Source organism: Podarcis muralis, chromosome Z, assembly GCF_964188315.1.
Source record: "Podarcis muralis chromosome Z, rPodMur119.hap1.1, whole genome shotgun sequence".
In the NCBI taxonomy this organism is placed as follows: domain Eukaryota; kingdom Metazoa; phylum Chordata; class Lepidosauria; order Squamata; family Lacertidae; genus Podarcis; species Podarcis muralis.
The window spans coordinates 19,909,770-19,937,304 of NC_135673.1; the positions used below are offsets into that span (position 1 = coordinate 19,909,770).

At 44.8% G+C, this 27,535-nt stretch overlaps 2 long non-coding RNA genes across 3 annotated transcripts in view; both read right to left on the reverse strand.

Annotated features, from left to right (window-relative positions):
• Positions 1-11,716, reverse strand: part of LOC144326147 (uncharacterized) — a 33,462-nt gene extending 21,746 nt beyond the window's left edge. For both annotated transcript variants that reach the window (XR_013391306.1, XR_013391305.1), the window contains exons 1-2: positions 11,416-11,716; positions 1,643-1,696 (exon numbers count right to left, since the gene is read on the reverse strand). This is a non-coding gene — a long non-coding RNA (uncharacterized LOC144326147). The remainder of the gene's footprint in view (positions 1-1,642; positions 1,697-11,415) is intronic.
• Positions 11,717-15,717: 4,001 nt separating this feature from the next.
• On the reverse strand, positions 15,718-16,947 carry LOC144326183 (uncharacterized). The gene is made up of 2 exons (XR_013391366.1): positions 16,471-16,947; positions 15,718-16,349 (listed from the first exon to the last, which is right to left on the reverse strand). It is a non-coding gene; the product is annotated as an uncharacterized LOC144326183 (long non-coding RNA).
• Between the last annotated feature and the right edge of the window lie 10,588 nt (positions 16,948-27,535).

The following is a 27,535-nucleotide window of genomic DNA, read 5'->3' on the forward strand; positions in this document are numbered from 1 at the left end:
TTATTATTATTATCATGATTGGAGGCAGCAATGCTTCTGAATACCAGTTGCTGCAAAACCACAGGAGGAGAGTGTTGCTCATGTGCTCAGATTCTGCTCACTGTTTCCCCACAGGATTCTGGTTGGCCACTGTGAGAAGAGGATGCTGCACCAGATGTCTTATGTCCTTATGACCAACAAGAGTTGTTCAACAGTGGCACAGACTACCTCAGAAGGTGGTAGGCTCTCCTCCCTTGGAGGTTTCTAAGTAGAAGTTGGTTGGTTGGCCATCTGTCATGGATGCTTTACCTGAGATTCCTGCAAGGAGTTGGACTTGATGACCCTAGTGGTTTCTTCCAACTATAATTCTATGATTCTATGATAACAATAAGAAGAAAAAAACAGGTTGGTGACCATTACTTCCTCCTTGGGGGAGTGAGTTCCATAGTTTAACTCTGCGATGCATGAAGACGGACTTTTGTTTTATCTGCCCTGAATCTTCCAACATTCAGTTTCATTGGATGTCCAAGAGTCCTAGTGTTATGAGAAGGGAAGAACTTTTCTCTTTCCACTTTGTCCCAGCCATGCATCATTTTATAAATTTCTAACATGTTGCCTCTTTATAGCCTTTTCTCTAAACTAAAAAGGCCCAAATACTTCAGCCTTTCCTCACGATGGAGTCACTCTTCATCCCCTTGATTATTTTGGTTGCCATTTTCTGAACCATTTCCAACTCTGCAATATCCTGTGAGGCGGAAATGAGCAAGATTTAGAAGGTTTGTGAACTGGGAGCTGTCCGTGCTGCATACCACACATTCTATTCCATGTTGTATCAGCACACTGCTTTCTCAGAAAAAAATGAATTGCAAAGCACTTTACAAGCAACAACATTTTCTCTTCAAATTTGCACCTGTGTAAGCAAAAAATGAGTTCATGTTGTCCTCCACTATCTCCTGGCAAAGCTTTCCAGAGCTGAGAGGCAAACTCCACCCAAACTAGCTATGACAAGTAAGCCAGTTTTTTTTTGTTTTTTTGGGGTAAAGCTTCTATATTACACACACACACACACACACACACATTATTATTATTATTATTATTATTATTATTATTATTATTATTATTATTATTATTATTATTTTATTACTACAACATAAAAAGTGAAAAAAGAAAAGAAAAAGTATATTACAGTCGTACCTCGGGTTAAGAACTTAATTCATTCTGGAGGTTCGTTCTTAACCTGAAACTGTTCTTAACCTGAAGTACCACTTTAGCTAATGGGGCCTCCTGCTGCCACCACACTGCCGGAGCATGATTTCTGTTCTCATCCTGAAGCAAAGTTCTTAACCTGAAGCACTATTTCTGGGTTAGCAGAGTCTGTAACCTGAAGCGTATGTAACCTGAAGTGTCTGTAACCTGAAGCGTCTGTAACCTGAGGTACCACTGTATATCAATATAAGAGTTAATAAACAATCTATATATACTTATATAATGTATAGTATTATTATTACTATCCAGTATTTTTAACCAGCTATAATTTGTATAAATGCATTCCAAATGTCATTCTAATTTTCCATGCAAAGGTTATGTCTGTAAGCAATCCGTTCATAACTTGCAAGTGTAGTGATATCTTCAGTCCACTGATTAAATGGAGCCAGACACTTACCTTTCCAGATTTGACAGGTTTGTGACGAGGTCTGTCTTGAAATTGATGGTTCCACTGTATGTGAAATAAAGGAATGACGAATCATATTAAAAGTGTCTGGAGGTTCTAGTAAACTTAGAAACAGATTTTAAGGGCTGTGATTTCCCAAAAACTTTCCCAATACTTGGGAAGAATTTGTGTGCCAATATCTCATTCCCATATCATTTTAAGGACAAGGAAGCCAGTCATGGTGGATGCCCTAATGCATGGGTCAGCAAACTACAGCCTGGGGGCTGGATCTGGCCCAATTGCCTTCTGGATCCAGTCTGCAGACAGTCCGGGAATCGCCGCGTGGGTTGGCGTGCAGATTCTGATCATTCAGGCTGCTCCATTCCCCACCCCACCCCCCTCACACACACCACGGTGGTGCCTCCTCCCTCCCTCCTCCTGGCTTCTCCCCGCCCTGCCTAGAGGAGGAAGGGGGCTGGGATTTGTTGAGCCGCAGTTGGCTGAGCACCATTTTAAGCAGCCCTTCTCTGGAGCCAGCCATTTCGCGCCACTCATCGTCCCTCCACCACTGCCTCCAGCCCCTGCCGCTTGCAAGGCACAGGAGCCGCAGTTGGCTGAGCACCATTTAAAGCAGAGCAATCCCTCTCTGGAGCGACCCCTTTCGGGCCGCTTATCGTCCCTCCTCTGCTGCCACTGCCAGCCCCTGCTGCTTGCAAGGCACAGGTAAGCAGCCACTGGGGCTCATCCGATGCTGTGGAGAAGGGAGGCGAGAGTCAGTGGGTTTTTGTTTCTTTTTCCAAAATATAGTGGAAAAAGTTTGCTGACCCCTGCCCTAATGGATTGATGCTTGTGAGCAATGGCCCAGAAAGGGGGCACTGCACTGAGAAACAGCCCCGGAAAGAAACTGCCCCTGGAAAGAAGAAAGGATCCTCTTACTTCCCACAGAGCTGGCAAAATCTGAGGCTCATTGGGAAAACCCGGCCTTCTTCTTTTCTTGCTGCATAAGAGCTTCCAGATCTCACTACACAAAGGGTGACCACTTGCATTTTGAATGGCAGCTCAAGCAATTGATGCCAAGTGTACCCAAATTGCAAAATTCAGATAAGGGTGAATTCCAAAGGACTGCTGTGTTTTGGTTTGCAGATGTTTTGGAAATTGCAAATTCCATAGATCTGGCTTTAAATTTGCACTGAAGCACATTTCTGCTCTGCTCTGCCCCAGCCCTTCCCAACCTGTGAAGCAAGACTGAAAGCCTTAGGTTTGGTGTGGCAGCACCTAGACTTTGGAATTCCCTGCCTCTTGATATAAAGCAGGTGCCTTCACTGCATTTCTTTTTGTGCCTGCTAAAAACATTCTTCTTTAGACCAGCCTGTCCTGATGCTTAGAAAGTGGATGTGAATTTTCACCTGCTTTTGGTATTTTAATATTTTGTATGTTTTAAAGTATGGTTGTATTCCCCCCTCCCCCTTTATTTTCTTGTTTTAATCTTTTTATAAACCACTTTGAGGTTGTTGTTGCTTTACAATCAAGAGGTGTATAAATTTCATGAAATGATAAATAAAATAACCAGCCCTGGGCACCCAGAAGGGGATGTCATTGACTCAGTATTCTGTTTAGCTTTGCAATCTCAAAAAGAAACTTTGGATAAGGAATGTACTTAGGTAGTAAAGCAGCTAAGTGTTATCAGGGAAACAACCTAGGAGATAATGTAGTTACAAACTTTGGTGAGGTCTGCAGTTCTACTGGCCTGGCCTGGGAGTAACCCTGCACTGCAGGGGATTGGACTAGATGGCACTTGGGAGTCCCTCCCCTCTCTAAAATCCTTTGATGCTAACTTCAAGAGGAACTTACATTCCAAAGCACTTCTAATAGCTTTGCTTTGCTTTGCTTGCAAAGCCTTCCATGCTGTAAGCAAGGTATATAGTGGCTGTTCTCATCCCCTGAAGCTTAGAGCATTATCAATTTGGGTAGTTCTCCATTCCAGGAACCTGTCAGCACATTCGTAATCGGCAGCGTCGTGAAATATCCTTGGAGGCATCTGCCTAGAGTCTTCCCTTCTCTGCCGCAGAGAAGTCCAGACTTACATAAAAATGCAGACAGCCTTGGGAGTCCAAGGGGAGAAACGCTTTGGAACTGGTTCGTGTTAGGTTCTCTTTGCTCATTGGACATGCAGAAGATTGCACTGTCCATTTCAAATCCCTCCTCCAAAGAAAGATGTAGTGACACCTTTTAAACCTTTTGAGTTTGGTTTCATTTTGTATTTAGGGTTTGTTTGTTTGTTTTGCAAGACAGTCTAATTAAAAAAATGTAAAATAAATCCATGCAGGGAAAAAGAAATGACACTGTAGTAGTTCAATTTTTTAAAAAATGGTTGCAAAGAATGACCCACCATGACATTATTTTTTTAACAAGTCTGCTTCAGGCATTACCTCTTTTTCAAAGGGATGTTTAACTGCCCTGCACTTCTCAAATAAAATGAGGTATGGCAAGAATCCATTACGTAAAAGTGCACTTTTCAAAGTGGCTGTTTAACCTTTGCGTCCACTATAAAGACAGCCAGGCTGAAATGTGGGGACAAATCTGACCATGTCACTTTCTGATACCACCCCCACCCACTAATCTTTTTCTGGTCTTCAGTTTGCCAAAGTTCCCTTTCAGTTTAAAGATGATTATTTGTTTCGAAAGTCCATAAAACATTGTCAACGTTTCAGTGCACAAGGTAAGAGCACACAGAGAACCTTAAGGCTGTAGACTCTCCTTCACTGGAGGTTTTCTAAGCAGAGGCTGGATGGCTATCTGTCATGGATGCCTTAGTGGAGATACCTACAATGCAGGGGGTTGATGACCCCCAGGGTCCCTTCCATCTCTGTAATTCTATGAGGGCTTATCTACTCTAACTTTTTGCCCTGCACTTTCTAGGCACAGGTCCATGTTTTCCCGGTCCATATCCCAGTTTCCCCCCCTCCCCCTGCTGCTTCCCCCAGAAAAAAAAAACTAATCTTTGCCACTGAATTAGAGCAAACAGCAATTTGGGTTTCCTGCAGATTGCCATTTGCTCAGGGGTAAGGAGCAGGTTTTTCAAGTGGAAAGCTGTGGCAGTGGGGAAGCACTCAGGCTTGGACCTGTTCCTAGAAATGCAGAGCAAAGGTGAGTGTGGATGAGCCCTGACTCACCTGCACTGGGGGATTTTAAACAGAGCTTGGATGGACATCTCTCAGCTGTGATCCCTGCATTGCAGGGGGTTGGACTAGACAACCCTTAGAGTCTCTTCCAAGTTCCAACTCTTCTGTTTTTCTACTGTATGATTCATTGGAAGTTTTCCAATGGAGATTGGATAACCGTTTGTCAAGAATTCTTTAGTTGTGATTCCTACACTGCAAGTGGTGAGACTAGATGGTCCTTGGTATCCCTTCCAACTCTGCAATTCTATGATCTTCTGATTCTGTGATGTAGGGCAGCAGTCTTCATCATGCACTTCTTCTTCTCTCGAAACAGATTCTCCCTTGGTCATCAGAGTGGTGCTATGATTTCCCTTGACCTGATTTTCCAGGTGCCTGGTATTTTTGAAACCTTGCCTGCTGCTATTTGATTGCATGTCTGAGCAGGTTTTGCAGTGCAAAGTGCCAGATCATGGGGCAGGGGGTTACATTTGTGGTATGTCTTAAGGCCTTGTGTTAAATATGGGAGTACCACAAAACTATTTTTTGAGGTCACAGTTACATTTCCTGTTGATCATCAGCCTTCATTCTGTACATTTTTATCTCCCACTGGAAACATTTTACTCCTTAAAATTCATGACATAAAAGGTGGAATAAATAATTGCAAAAAAAGGGAGTGTTGTGCTTAGAGATTCACTTGGGGGAAAATCTACATTAGAAAGAAGAAAAAGGTTTCAAAGAGCCCTTAAAAAAACCAGGTCTTGTCTAAGCATTCCAGAGGGAGCCCTCTTTCTCATTAAGGGCAAATGCAAGTTGGAAGCTAACTGCTGCATCTGTTCATTTCATACCTCAGAAGACAGAATCAGGATCCAATATGACCTTAACAGATTGCAGAACTAACCAATGAATTTCAATAGGGACAAATGTAGGGTTCTTCATTTTAAGGAGGAATAACCAGATGCAGAACTGTAGGGTGGGGGACACCTGGCTTGACAGCGGCACATGTGGAAAGGATCTGTGGGTTTTTGTAGACCACAACCTTAAGGCCTAATTCTAGGCTGCATCAACGGACGTCCAGTGTCCAGATCAAAGGAAGTCATAGTACCATTCTGTTTTGAGTTGGTCAAACCCCAGTGGGAGTCCTGTGTCCAGTTCCAGGCTCCCTAGCTGATGAAAGATATATCCCCATACAGTTTGGTCACCATCCAGCTGACCCCATTGTTTGCCCACCTACCCGCCCCTGCCCCTCCTACCTTTGTCCAATGGCCACCGCCTCCTCCACAGCTTTGGGAGATGTCACTCCAGCCTGTGCAGCCTATGGAGAGGCTACACTGACCTGTTTATGTCAGAGGATGCTGCACTGACCAGTGTGGCCTCTTCTTTCTCCTCCTCCAGTGCTGTGGATGCACTTCTGGAAGCCAGCCTCTGGAAGTGCCACAATGGAAGGGAGAAGAAGAGTGGGGACATGTGGGTCCAGATTGTTTTTGCATCCTTCCATGCTCTGGTGTGAGCCAACTGACTTGCAGTCAGCTGGTACAGAACCAAAAAACATAGTCTTTTGGTCCTGTGGAGACAAGATAGGACTTCCTGAATTGGGATCAGAAACCGGGGTGGCTTCTGTCAGTCCAAGATGTCCCACTTAAAATAGTACCCTTGGAGAGTATGAGATATGTATAGTGTGTTCAGAGGAGGTTGACGGAAATGATGAAGAGTCTGGGAACCAAGTACCATAGCTATGGGGTGGTGGGGATAACTAGCTGGGTTTTTTGCCCAAGGTAAAGGGGTGCCATTGAGGCTCCCAGCCTGTGTGTGCAAATGCCCATGGGAGCTGCCAAACTGGGTCTTTGACCTAGATGAAATAAAACCTTGTTTTGCTCCTGTATGAGGAATGGTGAAGGGAGTTGGAGATGTTCAGCCTGGATAAGAGAACACAGAGGTGACATTACAGCTTTCTTTAAATTGCTGAAGGGCTTGTTGTCTGCTGTGCCAAAGGGGAGGGCCTGAACCAATGAATTCAAGTGACAGGAATGCAGATTCCAACTAAACATCAGGAAGAACTTTCTGAGGATAAGCACTGTTTGACAAAGGAACAGACTCCCTCGGAAGGTGGAGAATTTTTAAACAGAGGTCAGATGCCCATCTGTGAGGAATTCTTTGAATGTGATTTTTGCACTGCAAGGGGTTGGACTAGATGATCCTTCAGGTTACCTTCCAACTGTCTGATTCTACGATTCTTTGAAATGGAACAATTGCCCTTCTCGTTCAGGCTCCTTTCACTGCTCCTGTCCTCCTGTCGGAAAAAAGGAAGGAGCCCACATGCTTCCTTCCAAGGATTTCAGACTTGACACTCCTTTGAACTTCATCCCTCCAGAGCTGCGGTGATGATCTCTTTGCTTTCGGACTGAGAAGGCCCATGGAGACGGCTTCCTGCCTCAGGCGTTGACAGCAAAGAATGAGTGATGTCCGAGAATGACTTTCGCTCATGTCTGTGCTGCCACTGCCCTCCGGGCTCCAGGGCAACTCACTTCGGGTATCTATAGGTTAATCACTGACTAGAGTCAGATATATCCAGCTAAAGTTGGAAAACTTTCTCTTAGGCCACGTCCAACAACCCACAAGCCATAGCATTGAGCCCGACCTGGAGGACTATACGCCTTTCAGTCCAGGGACCCTGGTGGAAGTTATTATGTGTATTTCTTTCATAAAATTTATGCACTGTGTGACTGTGAAAAAACAAACACACCTCAAAACAGTTTATAGAAAGATGACATAAAATGATCAAGAAGAAATTGGCAACAATGGTTTAAAACATACAAAATGTTAAAATACCAAAAACAAGTTGAAATTCACATCAACTTTCTAAGCATCTGGACAGGCTCATCTAAACAAGTCAGCCCGAAAGAGTACAGCGAAGGTGCCTGCTTGATGTCAATAGGCAGTTCCAACGTGTAGATGGTAACAAGGGGCTGGAGCTGGAGATTTCAATGGGAAGCTGAGCTGGGTCCCAACTTTGCATGGTCCCTCCCTAACCCTGTCTAGACAGGGGCTCAGCTGGAATGGAAAGCACTCCACCAAGGCAACCTGAACCTCAAATGACAGAAAAGGATCCTAGAGTACTCCCAAGCAAAAAAGTTGCTCCTTCAGAGGAAGTGCAACCTCATCAAGAGCAGAGAGAGTGTAACCCCATCAACCTCCCAGTCATTTGGTCTACCCACTAACAATGCCTCCATCTTATCTGGACTGAGCTTCAGTTTGTTGGCTCTCATCCAGTCCACTACCAAGGCAAAACAGAGGTCCGGTATATCCACTGCCTCACCTGCAGATGCAAAGGAGAAAGAGAGCTGTGTGTCATCAGCAGATGGCTGACAAGGTACACCAAGGGCAGATCTACACTCGTTGTTTATAACTTTAACAATGAAGTATTAAAACGTGACAACAGAGGGTGCTGCAGAGCAGTGAGCCACTGGCAAAGGGAAACTGCCAGTAAACATTATAGAACATTATATTTTATAACATTTAGAAGATCAATGTAGATCCAGCCCAAAACTCCAGATAGATATTAAGAAACAGTGAGTCAGATGCAGGTGGGTGATTGAGGGTTCCCCTCTGCAGGGAACAGGGCCATGTCTCGGCTATGTTTTTTTTACTACCCACTTACAAGAGTTCTCTTACTTAAAAGTGTAGAATTGTAGGGTTGGAAGAAATGCACAAAGGTCATCTAATCCAATACTCTGCGATGCAGGAATCACAGCTCAATTATCCTAGAAAGATGCCCATCCAACCTCTGCTTAAAAACCTCCAAGGAAGGAGAGTACACTACCTGCTGAGAGAGTCTGTTTCACTATCAAGTGGATCTTATAGTTAAAAAGTTCTTCCTGATGTTTAGTCAGAATCTCCTTTCTTATCATTTGAATCCTTTTGTTTAGGTTTTACCCTCTGGAGCAGCAGAAAACAAGCTCACTCCATCTTCCACGGGATTGTCTTTCATATGTTTGGAGATGATTATCATATCAATTCTATCAAGATCTGGTCTTGAACAGCAGCCCTGGAGAACACACTTGAAAACAAAATCCTGGCAGACAACAGGTTTAGATTTGTGGTCTGTTTTGAAATGGAAGGTAGACAACTCATGTATCCAGGGGAGAAAACGGCTCTTTGATGCATCTCTTTTAAGGTTCCAACACAGGTTGAATCTCCAAGCGAATCCTAGGAAAATCTTAAAAGAGGGACACTTGAAAATATTCATCTTGAAGAGCAGGGAACATAAGGAGAAAAGTGGGGATATGTGGAATGTATCCAAAGCAGAATGGCAAAGACTCCATAAAGAAGGAGGCAGGCAGCAGGCACAGTTAACTTGGTCTGTTTGGATACTTGCTTGGCTTGGTAGCTCTCAGAAGCTTTGCCAGCACACCCTGAAAAAAGGCTTGGGAATCATAGACCTGCAGAGCTGGAAAGGCTCCCAAGGATCATCTAGTCCAACCCCCTGCAATGCACAGCTCAAGAATCCCTGCCAGATTGCCATCCACCCTATGTTTTTCTTTGGGATGAACACAGAGGCAATGTAGTTGTTGAGCATTTCCATCTTCTCTCTGTCACTCAATATCATTTCTCCTCCTTCTTCCAGGCAGAGGGCCTACTACTTCCTTGTTCTTTCTCTTGCTTTGAAAATAGCTGTTCTGCAAATGAGTTTGGTTTTTCCCCCCAGAGAAGGAGGATCAAGTTCCATGTTCAGACTCACAGTGAGAAATTTATATGGTAGAAGCTTATTTGTGAACGTAATGAGGGGGCGTAAAATTAAACACAGCTTTCTGGAAGCAAATGGCCTTGAGCAATGAGAAGATCAATGAAAGAGGGGTGAAAATCGACAGAAAACTTTTACATTGAGAAGGGAGAGATTTGAGCACAAAGCATTTCTGGAAGCTAAGATCAACTTACAGATATTCTACTGCAGATGAATCTAAGTCAACAGCAAACACAAAGCAACCATTTGCTTCGTTATTTGAAGGTGCCTACTGGAAATTTAAGGGATTCCAAAGAAAATAACACTTGAAAGCCATTTTTAGGAATACAGGGAATTTAGATAGTACAAATGCTTGATCGGCAGCTCTTGCTTTAATTTGTAGTTAGGAACATAAGCTCATCAGAAGCGTTTGCTGGATAAAGCCAATGACCCATCTAGTCTAGCATCCTTTTCTCAGAGTGGCCAAGCAGATGCCCCAAAGGGAACCCCACAATCAAGATTTGAGCATAAGAACATACTCTCCCTTCTTGCAGCTTCCAGCAACTGGCATTCAGAATCATTGCCGCCTCTGACCATAGAGGCAGAGCATAGCCATTGTAGCTAGCAGCCATTGATATCCCTCAGCTCCTTGAATTTGTCTAACCTATGTTTAACATTTGCCAATGAAATGGAATCCAGAAACTTCTGATGGAGTCCATTCTACTGTTAAATGGATTTTACCACCAGAAAGTCCTCCCTAATGTTTAGTCAGAATCTCAATTTTTTTTTGCAACTTGAATCCGTTGGTTTGGGTCTTCCTCTCCAGAGCAGCAGAAAGCAAGCTTGCTTTGTCTTCCAGGTATCTTCTCATACATTTGGCAAGCTTTTTTTCCCCCTTCACCTTGGAAGGAGACCATCTGCATCACTGTTTACACTCGTCCACACTTCTACTTGTCACATGCCTGGAAAGCATGAGTCTGAGCACTTTTCCCCTTGCCCTGCTCCTTGCCTAGGAAAAAAACACCCCACTTTTTAGCTCTAAATGAGAACAGACATCAGTGTGTAGAAAACCCGAATTGCTCTTTGCTCCGATTGAATGCTAAAGAGCGATTTTCTCCGGGTTAAAGCTGCAGGACAAGAAGAAGGGTTTATAAGCCCTCTCTTTTTGCAGAGAAGAGAGTTTTGATGAATACCTAAAACAACCAACAGAGAAGTCCATGCTCCAAAGTGAAGTGAAGCCAGACTCACGTATACGAGTGAATGAAAGCAGGAAGGAATGGGCAGGGTAACCAGGATCTCAATTGGATTATCTTGACAAATTTCATCAGGGGCTGGATTTGAATCAGCACGGCATGCAGCCCTAATCTAAAGCACGCCCCAAGGCGGAGCGGGGCCCCTTCGGCATGTCTTCCATTAGTAACTAGACCTTTTTGTTTTTTCAAACATGACATAGTTAATGCACCACAAAAACACAAACATGAGGAATGGGCTGTCAAGCGTAAACAAAGAAAGACCCACTTAAAATATGAGAAGTGGTTCGGGGTGGGGGGAGGGGAGGTGGCAGGGCACTGAGCTGGAAGAATGCAACTGGGGACATTTGAATCCATTGAATCATAGAGTTGGAAGAGACTTCTGAGGGTCATCTAGCTTAACCCCCAGCAATGTAGGAATCACAGCTGGGATCATTCCACCCTCGCAAAGCAGCTCGGAGCTCTGTCGCTCTGATGGTGTTGGTGGCAAGGGCTGGGCTGATGCAGAGCAGGCTCTGTTTGCCCTCTGCGCCCTGCCCCCCTGGCATGTGTGCCCTGGGCTCCATGAAAAAACACTTCACCACTGCCAGGCCCAACTCCAGGAGATGCTTCTTTCCTTCAACACTCACATGTTTATTTTTGGTGAGGGCCTCCTACCTTTGCTCTTTGTCCTTCAGGCATTGAAAACACTCCTCCAAGCTGGCCCTCCCAAGCTTGTTCACCTGCTGGACTCTACCTCTGGTCTCTGCACCATGCCAGCCAGTGCTTCCAATATCTCTGCAGAATAATAAATCTGCAGGCTCTTCTCCTCTTGGGTAACTGTTGCTGGAGCCCTTGACTCCCTGGGTTCTGAGCCTCAGACACCTACTTTGTACCCCTCCACCTCCTCCATACTGTTCTCCATGGTTTCCTTGTTGTCCTCCTGTTCTTTGTTGCTGCTGCCCAGACTAAGGGCAGGTTCCTGAAACTCTGGCAGCTGTTCATTCCTCCCTTTCTTCCCCCCTCTGACCTCTCTCTCCCCCATCATAGCCAACAGCTGCATTCTTTCAACTTTGCTTCCTCCACATTCAGACTCACAGCTCTGCATCCCTATCCTTCACTTCTGGGAAAGCACATGGCCAGGCAGAAGCAGCTCTGCTCTACCTAGGCCTTCTCCCTTCCCCACAAGCCCTGGAACACTGGACCAAAACACTGAGCTGACAGCTTATGTGCCGCCGCCACCATACACAGCTCCAGTGTCTATCAAGCCTTCCATGCCCACCTTCTTGCGGGTGAGAGAGATGGGGAAATTAAGCCTGGAGAATAGGAGAGCGAGAGCCTCCTTCAAATACAACATGGATGGTGGAGTATGCTTGTTTTATCCCGCTTCACAGGCCAACACTGCCAGATTCAAATTACACGAAAGGTGATTCCGACTAAGCCTTAGGAAGAACTTTCTGACAGCAAGAGCTGTTTGACAGTGCAATGACTCCCTCAGAAGGTGGTGGGCTCTCCTTCCTTTGAGGTTTCTAAGCAGAGGTTGGGTGGCAGTCTGTCTGGGATGCTTTAGGTGTGATTCCTACATTGCAGGGGGTTGGACTACATGACACTTGGGGTCCCTTCCCGCTCTACAATTCTGTGAAATGAAAAGACAGAAGAGCAGGGGGACATCTGGATCTGCCAGCAGATATTCAAGCCTGCTGTGAGCATCTGGGGATGTCACCATGGTGTGATTAATCCAACCCAAAGATGCTCACATTCCTTTCTGGACACCTCTGAGCCTCAAGGCCAACACCTGCAATGTGTGAAGATGAAAAATAGGTCTGTGGCCTGTTCTGTCCAGCTGTGCCACAGCATGGCGGAGGATGCTTTCACATTGTTGAAGTCTGTGAGTCATCCAAAACGATGGCAAAACTTCTGCCATTTCCTACCCAGCTCTGCATATGGAAATGCAATTGACATCCTTCTGATGGGGAAGGCCAATGGGCTCCCCTTCCTCCAGTTCAGCTCTGACTTCAGGTAACTGAGAAATAGACTGCTGTCTGGACTCACACAGCGACTACCCTGATGTCAGTGTGCTATGTATGCAAGTTTTAGAAGAACTGAGACTGGCCATTAAAGTTTGCAATGAGGAATTTTTGTATGCAGTAGGTGTGTGCCTAGGGGAAAACACCTGAGGATTGTGATACGTGGGCGGAGAAAAATAAGTGTTGATAAGAATAGAAACTGTGTGTTGTGCAGGTTTAGCCTGGAGAAGAAGAAACTAAGAGGTGACAAGATAGATACCCCCAAATATCTGAAAGGCTGTGACATGGAAGATCAAGAGTCATCTGGTGCAACCCCTGCAATGCAGGATTTGCAGCTCAGTTATCCCTGACAGATGGCCACCTAAGCTTGCTGGAGAGCTACAGAGGGCAGGACCTGAATCCATGGCTTCACGTTACAAGAAAGAAGATTCCAACTCAATGTCAGGAAGAATCTTCTGATGGTAAGAGCTGTTTGATGGTGGAAAGGATGACCTCAGAAGGTTATTATTATTAGTTATCCAATTATGCCCTTACAAAAAGAAAAAGTTACAAATGCAGGAGCTGGAAATCCTGAGGCATCTGGAAAAGGATGAAGAAGGGAACAAAAATTCTCATCTGCAGAAGTATCACAAGTGCTTCAAGCTGCCTTCGTCCTCAGGGCCCATTCTATGCAGCAAGGGAAAGGAACCCCAAGTTGGGGACTCTTTAGCTGTGATCCTTGCATTGCAGGGGGTTGGACTAGCGGACCCTTGGGGTTCCTTCCAACTCTACAGTTCTATGATGCTATGATTCATTGGAGGTTTCTAAGCAGAAGTCAGATGGCCACCTGCCAGGGATTTTTTAAGCTGAGATTCCTGCTTTGCAGGGAGTTGGGCTAGATGACCTTTGGGGGTACGTTCCAACTCTACTGTTCTATGACTAATGGGAGGTTTTTCAGTGCAAGTTGTATGATCATTTATCATGGATTCTTCAGCTGCAATTCCTGCATTGCAGGGGGGTGGACTAGATTACTGTTATGGGGCTCTTCCACAATCCCTGACAGGTGGCCAGTTATGAGAAAAGTTGGGTTGTCTGAAAAGGCTGTCTGTCCCTTCAAATACCTTCAGCAAGATCACCTGGGGAAAATTCATATCACCACACCACAGTGCAATGGCATAGTGTGGTGGAGAGGGGGCACAGGGTGGTTGCCCCAGAAGCATAATTTTTAGGGGTGCAAAATTTCAGCACCCAGTGCTGCCTCACTACAGCTGTATGCTCCCATCGCTGGGCTCCATTGAAAATGGCTTCTCTATGTGAACCAGGATATGACCTCTTCAGACAACAGAAAGACTCTGCATTGTGATTTACTGGGACACTGTTAGGTAGTTGAATGCGCATGTTCCCTCCATACCACTCACTCTGGCCACTGGCCACCGTGGCCACCCAAATGGGCATTTTCTGGTAATGCCTTTGCATGCTGGAATTCCTGTTCCTTCTGCCGCATGAGAAGTAGCAACCACCACATGTTTTGCATGTGTTTTGCTCTTGTGGAGGCTTATCTTTTTGCCCAGACTTTCCTTGACCCTAGAAATATTGGACCCTATTTAATGTGAATCCTCTGGGTTTCAAGGGGTTGGACCCTGTGGTTCTGTTTAATTTGCTTTTAAATGCTTCTATGCGTTTTTTATATCACCGTTTTATTGGTTTTACTGTTTTAATGACACATAGCTTGTTTCTTAGACGGCATACCGCTTAAGAGATTTTTTGAAATATTAACTGGTCCAGTGATGCTTTTAAAGAAACGACTAAATGTGCCGCATGAAGTTTTGTGAATCCTTTTTGAACAGCTGCCAATGAAAGCTTCCTCTTCGGGGAAGCTTCAGGAAGGCAAAGGGATTTGCACCATGACTGTGGTGTGGGAAGAAAGGGTTAAGCAACCTATCCCCACAGACTGGAAAGCATTAAGCACCCTTTCTTCCAAGCCTGTCATTTGCAGAGCTCAAAGATACATTCAGATTCAACTGATGTATTTATCAAAGTATTTAGTTTTGTCCTCAATCATTCTTACAATGGCTCCTGTGGGAGAAAGTTCCATATCTCTCCTGAATCTTCCAACATTCAGCTTCGCGGAATTCCAGGAGTTCTAGCATAATGAGACAGGGAGACTTTTTTTTTTAACTATTCATTTTCTCCAGGCTATGCACGATTCTATAAACTGCAATTGTGTAATCTCTTACTCATCTTTTCTCTAAACTAAAAAGCCCTAAACGTTGCAGCCTTTTCTCACAGAGGAGTCACTTCATCCCCTCAGTTATTTAGATCGCTCTTTTCCAAAGCTTTTCCCAATCTGCAATCTCCTTTTTGGGATGAGGTGAACAGAACTGCAAGCAGTATTCCAAATGCAGTCACACTATAGATTTGTATAAGGGCATTATGACATTAGCAGTTTTATTTTCAATTTCTTTCCTAATGATCCCTAGCATGGAATCTGTCTTTTTCACAGCTGCTGCACAATGGGTAGACATCCTCATTAAGCCATCTACTGTGACTCTGGAGCTGGCTTTCACCCTTGACCAGAAGCACCCTGCAAACTACAACTCCCATAATGCCCAGCCATCTGCCCCAGAATTGTGGCTTGAGGTATCTGCTTCACTCTGCCTAATGGGAGAGCTGGTTCTGCACTCATGCATGCAGCACACAGATGATATCACTGTTTAGGTGCATTTGTAAGTGGTTGACTTACAAGGAGTGCTCACTAAGGGTTTCTCATCATCCTGGAAAAAGGGACAGGTGGAATGTTGCATTGTTTTTTCTTGGGCCCACTGATGTTAAGCAACTTTATAAATTACTTGAATGAAGGAATTTAGGGGATGCCCATCCAATTTGTAGACGACACCAAACTGGGAGGGGTAGCTAATGTCACAAAAGGCAGAATCAGGATTCAAGATGACCTTAAGAGATTGGAGAACTGGGCCCAAACAAACACAATGAATTTCATTAGGGACAAATGTCAGGTTTTACACTTAAGACAGGAATTACCAGCTGTACAAATATAAGATGGGGAATATCTAGCTTGCCAGTAGTCCATGTGAAAAGGATCGAGTGGTCTTAGTAGATCACAAGCTTCACATGAGTCAACAGTGTGATGCAGCAGTAGAAAAAGGCTAATGAAGTTCTAGGCAGCACCAAGAGAAGCTGAGTGCTCATATCAAGGAGAGTAATGTTGTTGTTTAGTCGTGACCGACTCTTCGTGACCCCATGGACCAGAGCACTCCAGGCACTCCTGTCTTCCACTGCCTCCCACAGTTTGGTCAAACTCATGTTGGTAGCATCGAGAACACTGTCCAACCATCTCATCCTCTGTCGTCCCCTTCTCCTTGTGCCCTCCATCTTTCCCAACATCAGAGTCTTTTCCAGGGAGTCTTCTCTTCTCATGAGGTGGCCAAAGTATTGGAGCCTCAGCTTCAAGGAGAGTAATAGCACTGCTCTATTCTGCCTTGATCAGACCCCACTGGAGTTATGTGTCCAGTTCTGAGCACCACAATTTAAGAAGAATATTGACAACTGGAAGGTGTGCAGAGGAGGGTTACCAAGAAGATGAAGGGTCTGGAAAGAAAAGAATGGGAGGTGGTATGATAGCCATCTTCAAATATCTTCTAATTCTTATGCTAGCATAAAAATGTAGCTGAATACTGTCCAAAATAACCAAGCATGTAGAAGAACAAACCTTGTTGAAGCAGAAATAACATTGCTGGGTTGTTTCCAAGAGTCATCCACCAGTTGATTCCATCTCTGCTGAAATCATCTTGATGTCTTGATCATTTCCTGTCTTGACTGGTGCTTCTGACACTGTCTTCCAAGAGGTCATCACTGTCTCAAGCTTAGCAGGGAGCAAAGCAAAGTAAAAATGGGAGACAGAATCCAACATTCACTTCCCCATCTCCAAAGAGAGCTGAGAAGACAAGGACAAGCATGGAGGATCAAGCAAGAAGTGGAAGGAGAGAGGCATTAGGTACATAGCATTGAGGTCATTTAGTCCCCCTTCTGGCCAAACATAACCAAGAAGTCATTTAGTCCACTCTCTGGTTAAAAGATAACAAACCACAAGAGGGGAGAGAGTTCTTGTTCTTGATTCCTGCTAGCTGGTTTGCCACTGTGAGAACAGGATGCCAGACTAGATAAGCCACTGGCCTGATCCAGCAGACTCTTATTGTGTTCTTATGTAAACTACAGTTCTGGCTTTGCACAGATCAAAGAGGGCCACGAAAAGGGTATGTAGGTAAAATACCGCCGTACACTTCAGGCAAGTTATAGAATCATAAAACAATAGGGTTGGAAGGGACTTCCAAGGGTCAGCTAGTCCAACAGTGCAATGCAGGAATCACAGATAAGGAATCCCTGAGAGGTGGCCACCCAACTTCTGGTTAAAAACCTCCAATGAATGAGAGTCCAACCAGCTTCTAAGGTTGCCTGGAGTGGTGCTATGATACTCAACTTCAAATATATAAAGGGATGTCACATGGAAGATGGAGCAAGCTTGTTTTCTGCTACTCCAGAGGGGAGGACTCAACTGATGGGTTGAAATGACAAGGAGATTATGACTGAACATCAGGAAGAACTTTCTTATGGTAAGAGCTGTTTGGCAGTGGAATGGACTCCCTTTGAAGGTGGTGGACTCTCCTTCAGTGGGGGCCTTTAAGCAGAGGTTGGATCTACCATAGATGGTTTAGTTGAGATTTCTGCTTTGCAAGGGGGTTGGACTAGAGGACCCTTGGGGATACCTTCCAACTCTGCAGTTCTTTGACACTGTGAGTCCAGGGCAGGGGGACTGATGAATATCGGGAGGCACTGCTCACATTTTTGGGCAGCGATCCAGTTTCTCAAGGTGTAAGGACAGTGTAAGTGGGGTGGTGGTGGTGCATAAATTGAGAAAGGGGGAAACAGAATCCCAGAAATGCCATTCTCTAAATTGCAACGCTTTAGCCTTGAGAACAGCGGGAGAAGGAGGGGAGATCAGGGGCCAGAGGGGAAGGCAAGTTTAGAAAACATTCCTCTCTGCAAAAAGGGGGGAAAAACTGATGGGATTGGAATGCAAAAATACCAGCCCACAGGGGGGACGAGGCTGGAACAAAGAGTGGAGGAGACTCCTGCCTCTTCCAACCTCCACTGTGCAAAGCACCATTCTCAGGGCAGGGAGGGGGCAGGCAGGATACCCAGACAAGAGTTCACTCTGTGGGAGAGCCCTGCAAGGGGACAGAATAATATACAGCCTTGTTTTTCTGCCGGGCAGATTCTACCAAGTCATCAAGTCCGACGGAAGCCCATCAGAGTTCCAGCTCTCAAGTCTGAGGCCCACAGAAAATACTTATTCTTCTTTTTGGATTCCTGCATTGCAGGGGGTTGGACTAGATTACATTCAATGTCCCTTCCAACTCTACAGTTCTCCGATTCTAAATTTTTAAAATACACACACACACCTCCAGCTCCCGACACACTTTTAATGATTCCTCCCCAGATGCAGAATGATGGAGAACAACAGCCTGGCAGTTTGACATGAATGAAGATAAGACAGCTCTCATATTACTCCAACTGGGCTTTCTGTGACCTGAAAGCATGAAACACTGACTTTCATATTACTATGGGTTAGTGGGGAACAAGGTTCTCGCAGATCCCAGGGTGCCAGATTTCCCCCTCTAGATTCATGGGTGATGGGGTTTAAACAGAGCTGACAGGCTGAGCTTGTTTTCCTGCCCTGCAGAGGGATGGAGGCAGATGATGGCCCTGCCATTAACCCACCACAAAAGCCATCTACAAGACAAAGACCCTGGGGTAACCAAGGGGGAGGTTGCCAGGGCAACGTAGGCGTGATGCCACACAGAAAAAAAGTTGTCTTTTTACACAGCAGGCTTTTTTTTGGCAAGGTGTTCTGGCAACAAGAAGGAGGAAGTGGGGAGAGCTCCATGTGCACTGGCTGGGAGAGGCTACACCAAGAGACCAGAAAACATGACTGTCTGCTGCTTAGGACCCAAGCTTGCTGAATACATGAGAGCAGCAGCAAGAGACACTATGTTCTGCACCCCACCACTGAAGGGTTTAGCTGTAAATATGTGTAAAATAAACCATATTTCTTGAAGGCATCTGTCTTCACTGTGCCTTGGTTTCCCAACGGAAACACAACCCTGGTTAAGTGCCAAGACTGCTAGCATCTCTTGCTACCACTTGGCAGAGATTGAGGTGGCATATAAATAATATATACAGCTCCTTCCAGAAGGATTTTTGCTGCCCCTCACCCAGTGGCCTCCTCTACCTCTGACACTATTATGCATATAACACACAGCTCTCTGTGAAACACAGACATTAACCCCCTACTTAGTTGCCTCAAGGAACGCGGGTGGCGCTGTGGGTTAAACTACAGAGCCTAGGACTTGCCGATCAGAAGGTTGGCAGTTTGAATCCCCGCGACGGGGTGAGCTCCCATTGCTCGGTCCCTGCTCCTGCCAACCTAGCAGTTCAAAAGCACGTCAAAGTGCAAGTAGATAAATACTACTTTCTCCGGCGGGAAGGTAAACAGCGTTTCTGTGCACTGCTCTGGTTTGCCAGAAACGGCTTAGTCATGCTGGCCACATGACCCAGAAGCTGTACGCCAGCTCCCTCGGCCAATAAAGCGAGATGAGCGCTGCAACCCCAGAGTCAGCCATGACTGGACCTAATGGTCAGGGGTCCTTTTACCTTTACCTAGTTGCCTCACCAAAAAAATGATATTGTTGGATCTGGAAAGGTTCATAAAAGGGCAACCTAAAGGAAGAAAGTTTTCAGTGGTTGGGATTTTATAGATTAGAGAAAAGGCAAGTAAGAGGGGACATGACAGAAGTTTATAAAATTATGTATGGCCTGAAGAAAGGGAAGAGATGGAAGCTGGAGAGAAGGCTGGATTAATTACCCTTGGGTGACATGACAGACATTTATAAAATGATTAATGCCATGGAGAAAATGGTTAGGGAAGTCTTCCCCCTTCTCTGATAACACTGGTCCTTGTGGGCGTCCAATGAAGCTAAATGTTTCAAGATTCAGGATGGATAAAAGGAAGTCCTTTTTCATGCAGCAAACAGTTAAACAACAGGACTTACTCCCCTGGGAGGCAGTGATGGCCACCAACCTGGATGGCTTTCAAAGAGGATTGGATAAATTCATGGAGGAGAGGGCAATTGAGAGCTACCAGCCACAATGGTTATGCTCTGCCTCTATGGTTGGAGGCAGCAATGCTTCTGAATACCAGCTGCTACAAACCTCAGGAGGGGAGAGTCCTCTTGTGTCCAAATCCTGTTTGCACACTCCCCATAGGCATCTGGTTGGCCACTGTGAGAACAGGATGATGAGCTAGGTAGGCCATTGGCCTTATCCATCAAGGCTCTTCTTATGTTCTTATGCTTCTTCCTGTGTAGAATTTCCTAGTTCCTAACAGTCTGGAGATAACAGGAGTTTCTTTCTTTGAAAGCCTCATATATACACACTGGCAAGTTTCCCAACTCTAGTCTCAAATCACACTGGATAATGTTCCCCATGCTCCATTAGAGCAACTAGAAAATCTTATATTTTGACACAACACTGCACACCTTTGCCTACAATGGTATATTTATGGGGCTAGGGATTTATTAACAGATTGCTGAGAAAAGGGGGTTGCTTGTTTCATTTTTCCAGCATAGGCTCCCTGGCGCTGTTTGCAAAATTGCTTTCAACTCGAAGCTGTGCTGGGAATGCTGGTAGCACATCTTCGCTTCAAAAATACGTTGAGCTTTTTATTTTATTTCAACTGGCCCTTTCAGACATTGCTCCACATTGACTGCAAGAATTTGTCCTGGGTGCAAATTCAAAGATTCTCTCCCTATCCTTGCTGCTACTGTAAATGTGTCCGTTTCCCACTCTGAAGACATTTTTATCCAGAATAAAATAGAATCAGAATAATAGAGCTGGACCTTCAAGGGTCATTTAGCCCAATCCCCCTTTAAGGCAGGATTCCATGCTCAAGAGTTTTTACAGGTGGCCATTCAATTTCTCCTTAAAAACTTCCAATGAAGGAAAGCCCACAACCTCCCAAGGGAATCCAGTCCACTGTCAAACAGCTCTTACCATCAGAAGGTTATTTCCGATGTTTAGTCAGAATCTTCTTTCTTGTACAGGTGAAACTTGAAAAATTAGAATATCGTGGAAAAGTTCATTTATTTCAATAACTCAACTTAAAAGGTGAAACTAATATATGAGATAGATTCATGACATGCAAAGCCTTTATTTGTTATAATTGTGATGATTATGGTGTACAGCTGATGAAAACCCCAAATTAACAATCTCGGAAAATCTCAGAAAATCCAAAGGCTTGACATATCTCGCTTTGCATGTCATGAGTCTATCTCATATATTAGTTTCACCTTTTAAGTTGAATTACTGAAATAAATGAACTTTTCCACAATATTCTAATTTTTCGAGTTTCACCTGTAACTGGAAGCCATTAGTTTAGGTCCTATCCTCTGGAGCAGGAGAGAACAAGCTTGTTCCCTTTCACATGTGACAGCCCTTTAGATATTTGAAGATGGCTACCATATCTTCTCTAGGTCTCCTCTTTTCCAGGCTAAGCATACCCAACTCCCTCAAGCGTTCATCATCAGGCTTGGTTTCCAGACCCTTGATCATCCTGGTCGCTCCCCTCTGCACATGTTCCAGTTTGTCAATATCCATCGTAAATGGTGATGCCCAGAACTGGACAGAGTACTCTAGGTGGGATCTAACCAAGAAGTAATAGAATGATGCTATGCCTTTCCTTGATCAGGACACTCAACTTCCCTCTGATACAGCCTAGAATAACATTAGTGTGTTTGATTTTTGCTGCTGCATCATGTAACACAGACTCCAACACACAGATTGACTCACTGACTGTTTAATGAGCTGACATGCCTTAATCACTTACATAGAAGGCACTGGGCCATTGCCATAGTGATTGGCTTGCCTGACCTTCCACCTGTTGACTTGTCTCATACATGTGGTGATTTGAGCCCTTAAAGGAAATTAACTCCTTCCTGCATGTCCAGTTCTTCCAACAGTGTTCCCCATCTTAAATTTGTGCATCTGGTTAGTCCTGTACTGAGAATCATCTTCCCTGTCTCTTCCACTCTGTCTACAGAAATGTCACACCCTGGAGATTTGGTTTGTGTGGTTTGTTATACTGCCCTTTCTCTTCCTGAGAGTCTGGAGTGGAGTTTCAAGACAGCCCTGTGAAGTAGGCTAGGCCAAGGCTTGCCTGAGGCTACGCAATAAAGGTTGCCCTCCCCTCCACATTAATTTTCCAAATAGTCTTTCCTCCACTGGAGGAGTAAATCCTGCATTTCAAAGGGTTGGACTTGATGCTCCTTGAGGAACCCTTGCAACTCTACAAGTCTATTATTCTTGAGCTGTGATTCCTACACTGAATGGGAGGACTAGATGCCTTCCAATTCAACCATTCTCTTTTTCTCTGAATCTTCTGCTTGGAACGTGATGGGAAGATCCTGTAAGAGTTCTCAGAGCCATTCCTTTTGATCCTTCAGAAGAGCCACAGCCAGGAAACACAATGGCATGTGATTAATTATTACTTCTCATTATTAGACAGCTTTGTGATGTGGGTTGGGATTATTTACAGTCTTTGTCAGAGCCAGATTAAAGCATTCATTTGCTGAGGGGCTGGAAACAGATTTTGTTGTGTCTTTAAAAACATACACGCGCGCACACACACACACACACACACACAACCAGCATGGGCGTAGCCAGGATTTATATTGGGGGTGGCAGGACACCCACCTGTCATCATCCCTTGTCTGGCTCTGTCTAGCAGATTCAGAATGAAATGTCTCAACAACAGTTGTTTTAAATTACTTTATTTTGAACCCAAGTGCTCAGAAAAAATCTGTCAAAATCTTTCTACCATTTCTACTTTTAGTTAAGTATTTCTATTTATTTACGGTACTTGTTTCTTTTTTGGGGGGGAGCTTCCCCATGCCTCCCCCAGCTATGCCTTCAACAACCAGGTTGAAGAGGCCAGCAAATTGGGAATTCTCAGGTCCTAGTCTGCATTTAATCCCCACAACAACCCTGTGAAGGATAGGTTGTGAGGTGGCTATTGGCTTCCAAGGGAGCTTCATGGCTGTGTGGGTATTTGGACCCTGGTCTCTCCCAGATCTTAGGATGACTCTCTAACTAGTATACCACACTGCCTGCTGCATGGGAGGGGGGGGAAGAGTGTGATTTTGCCTAATGTGCAAACATTTTGAAGGCACCTACCATAAAATGGGGCAAATACTCCCGTGTGAGGGGGGGAGGGGGAGAGAGCGAGTGTTTGACACAAGACCCCTTTGGGATAAAACCCTATACCTGGAGAGTGAGCCTGAAAATGGGTTCTAAAAATCTCTTCCCATCATTCCAAGGTAGTGGACTCTCCTTCATTGGAGGTGTCCCAATGTTGTAAGCCAAAAATGGCTTATCTTCTGAGTTACACCAATAAAACTCAGAGACAAGAGGAGTTAGGAGTCTATTGTTGTTTATTGCAAAGCAATAGGTTACAGTAGAATCTTTTCACAAAACTGCAAACCCGCCCAAGGGTCCGGGCAGGGGGTATTTATAAGTTTCAAACAAAGCATTTCAATTTCCACCAATCATATACATCATTACCTCATTTCATGTTTAATCCACATGCGCAATAAGCATTGCTAACTAAACTTTGATTCTCACCATGATCTGTTACATTGTGTTAGTATGCATGTTGGGAACCTGTGTTACGTGTAGCCATTTGCACCATGTATCAACTTATGTTCTAGCTTATGAGCTGTATCTTCGTGATTTGCGTATTAGCTGTCCTTCTGTCCCAGTGGGAGACGGCGACTTGCCAAATCATCAGTTTCATAAAGCAACAGGTTACCATAACTTCTCTATTAGAAGCATATTCAAGGATTTATAGGGGTTTACATTATCACATTCATTATGGCCCTTTGGGCCACTACCACATTAACAGAGGCTAGATAGCCATCTGTCAGAGATTCTTTAGCTGTTATTGGGGATTGGAGAAGATAACTCTTGGTGGTTCCCTTCCAACTCTACAATTCTAGGATTGTAAAAACATAGTTGCCCTCCTGATTCCATAATGCTCCCTCACCCCTCCAATTTCTCTCCTATTCTTCTTTTTGTATCCCTGTTGCCTTCCATTTCATTATTTAGAAATGTAAACTTTTTGTCTTATTCTGTCACACACACACACTCCACTCTATCACTCCTGTTATTTGAGAAAGTTATGCAACAGAAAGTTTCACAAAGCACCGCGAAATACCACAGTCACTGAAGCCTGACGGAAAATTCCTCCTGCTATTTTCTCTCTGATTAAGATCACCTCACCTTCTTTAGCGTGGGGGTGGAGCCTCTCCAAAAATATCCATCCAAACACAATCCCTGTTGCGGTACCTCATGTTCATACGCTAGACATGAAGCAGCAGCACCCCCAAATGCCTGCATGCAAGAAGCAGGTGTCACAGGAGACACCACTATTGCTTTGGAGGTGACAGCATCCTTTGCAAGGCTGTTAGTTGTGTGGAGGTGTGTCTCTTTGTGATAGTCACGGCCCCGCCTCTCACAGCCCTGCTGCTTCTAAGATTTTACAACCTTCTAAAATCATAGAAACCACTGTCACATAATGGCTAGAGTGTCAGACTATGACCCGGGAGACCAGGGTTCAAATACTCTAACTGGCCATGAAGCCCATGGGGTGCAACCTTGAGAGCCAGTCACTGCTTCTCTCAGCCAAACTTACCATACAGGGTTGATGTTACAGGGATTTAATGAGAGAGGAGAACCATGTATGCTACCTGGAGCTGCTTAAAGAAAACTGTGGGAAATAAATGCAACAAAAAAATAAAAAATAAGATTATAGTAAGGTAAAGGTAAAGGGACCCCTGACCATTAGGTCCAGTCATGACCGACTCTGGGGTTGTGGCGCTCATCTCACTTTATTGGCCGAGGGAGCTGGTGTACAGCTTCCAGGTCATGTGGCCAGCATGACTAAGCCGTTTCTGGCAAACCAGAGAAACGCACAGAAACGCTGTTTACCTTCCTGCTGGAGCGGTAACTATTTATCTACTTGCACTTTGACGTGCTTTCGAACTGCTAGGTAGGCAGGAGCAGGGACCGAGCAACGGGAGCTCACCCCATCGCAAACTGCCGGCCTTCTGATCGGCAAGCCCTAGCCTCTATGGTTTAACCCACAGCGCCACCCGCGTCCCTTTAAATAAGATTATACAATAACAATAATCCAGGATGCACTGAGCAAGGTGCAGAATTCTGAAGTTCTGTGAAGATGACACAATGGCACAGATTCAGTGGCCACTTCTTGGGTGGCGAAAGGCTCCTGGAATTATTTGTCTTGATCTCCCAAACAGGCAAAATTTCTCTGGAAACTTTTCTTTAGTTAAAAGGGGATGTTCAGCAGAAACTGTATAATCTTGCTAACTTTGCCAAAGCTCTGGTGGAGTATGAAGTTCAAAATTCAGAGGAAGGAATCTGCTCAACTTGTGTTAGAGTTGGAGGCTTTTAAGCAGAGGGTGGATGACCATCTGTCAGGGATTCCTTAGCTGTGATCTAGCCATTCCAGGGGGTTGGACTAGATGACACCTGGTGTCCTTTCAACTTACATTTCTATGTTTCTATGAACTGCTCGGCTTTAAACCTGCCCTGTGAATTAATAAATCTCTCTTTGGCTGCAGCTGCAGCTGCCAATCCACTCATTATCTTTCCAAGGAACTACTTGTGTCACAGTAAGAAAAAAACCCCGCAGTTTTCTTTTTAATGCTCTTGTGGCTTTAAGAAGAGCAAGAAGGGGGGCAGGGAGAGAAGGAAGGGAATCCAAAATAACATGAGAAGGGAGATTATGCTTCCCACTTACAACAGGCTACTTGGTATTCTGCCGTCACTGGGCAAACATGGCCTCTTTAAACAGAAGGCTTTAGCAGACCCAAATTCTGCTGCAATGCTGGAGGGGAAGGAGAGCTCTCCAAAGCAATCTGTTAATGCCATCCACATTCACATGACTTGCATCTGGCATTGCTGGAAAGTGTCTTGAAGTTTCCAGGACAGCCCAGGAGCTTAAAAAATGCTTGAGGAATGAATGCAAAAAAAATGTGTCTGTCTGGTTAGCTGACAGAAGTCCTCAGTGTACAGAATCATTCATTTTCATAGAATCATAGGATTGGAAGGGGACCAATGGGACATCTAGTCCAGGCATATCAGCTCCCCAGAGACTGTGATCTACTCTCGGTATAAAAAAACTGGCAGTGATCTACCCATGGTCAATGGAGGGAGGAGGAGCTGGCATGGGGTGGGTGGATTGCCCAGAGTTATTGAGCTTTTTGGGGGAGGGGGGAGGATTGCACAGAGGGGTTTTTTTTGCTTTTACCCTGTAACCTTTTGTACATGATAAGGATCCCGTGATCTACCAGGATCAGCCAGGGATCTACCAGTAGATCACAATCTACTGGTTGGATGTCCCTGATTCTAATCCAACCCCCTGCAATGCAGGAAGAATCCCTGATAGATGGTTATCCAACCACTGTTTAAAACAACAACAAAAGCCTCCAATAAATGATTGTCCAAAACCTTCTAATGGAGTCCATTCCACCATCTAACACAGGGGTAGGCAAACTAAGGCCCGGGGGCTGGATCTGGCCCAATCGCCTTCTAAATCTGGCTTGCGGACGGTCCTGGAATCAGTGTGTTTTTACGTAAATAGAATGTGTCCTTTTATTTAAAATGCATCTCTGGGTTATTTGTGGGGCAGAGGAATTCGTTCACATGTTGTTGTTTTTCAAAATATAGTCTGGCCCACCACATGGTCTGAGGGACAGTGGACCGGCCTATGGCTGAAAAAGGTTGCTGACCCCTGATCTACCAACTGTTACCATCAGAAAGTTCTCCTTATATTGAGTTGGAATCTCCTTTCTTATAACTTGAGTCCCATGTCATGCATTTTGATTGCCCCTTTCTGACTATCGTACTTGAATCTCGCTTGAAGGTTTCCTGCTGGGGCATCTGGCTGGCCACTGTGAGAGCAGGCTGCTGGACTAAATGGACCATTGGCCTGATCCAGCGGTCAGGCTCTTCTTATGTTCTTACATTCTTATGACAGCAATGCTTCTGAATCTCAGTTGCTGGAGACCACAGGAGGGGAGAGAGCTCTCGTTCTCAGATCCTGCCTGTGGGTTTCCCTCTGGGGCATCTGCTCGGCCACTGTGAGAACAGGATGCTGGACTAGATGGGCCACTGGCCTGATCCAGCAGGCTCTTTTTATATTCTCTACATATCCTCTACAAAACTCCACAAGCCCATATTTGTGCATTCAGTGAAAAAAAACCACCCCTCCCTGCCCCTGCTTCCCCTTTCCCATCAAACGTGTTTGTATTTTTAACATTTCAGGCAACAAACTTAAAACAAAGCAGATGTGACAATGAATATTTATCTGCGGCATCTCAGCATGGGATTCTCTCTCTCTCTCTAACACGATAAAATCAACAACTCGTGGTATGGGCAGGCATTTCCCCTAATATACAGTCCACAGAGGTGGGGGCAAGCAGGAGCGGGTAATTAGCAAGAAAACTCTGTTCTAGCCATTCAGAATCAAAAGAGCTGGGGAAATTTATCATGAGGGGAGATGGGTCATTTGTTTTTAATGAGATGTTTCAGCAACATAAATTGATATTTTTGTTATTGTCGAAAAAGGCTTCTATGTAAAA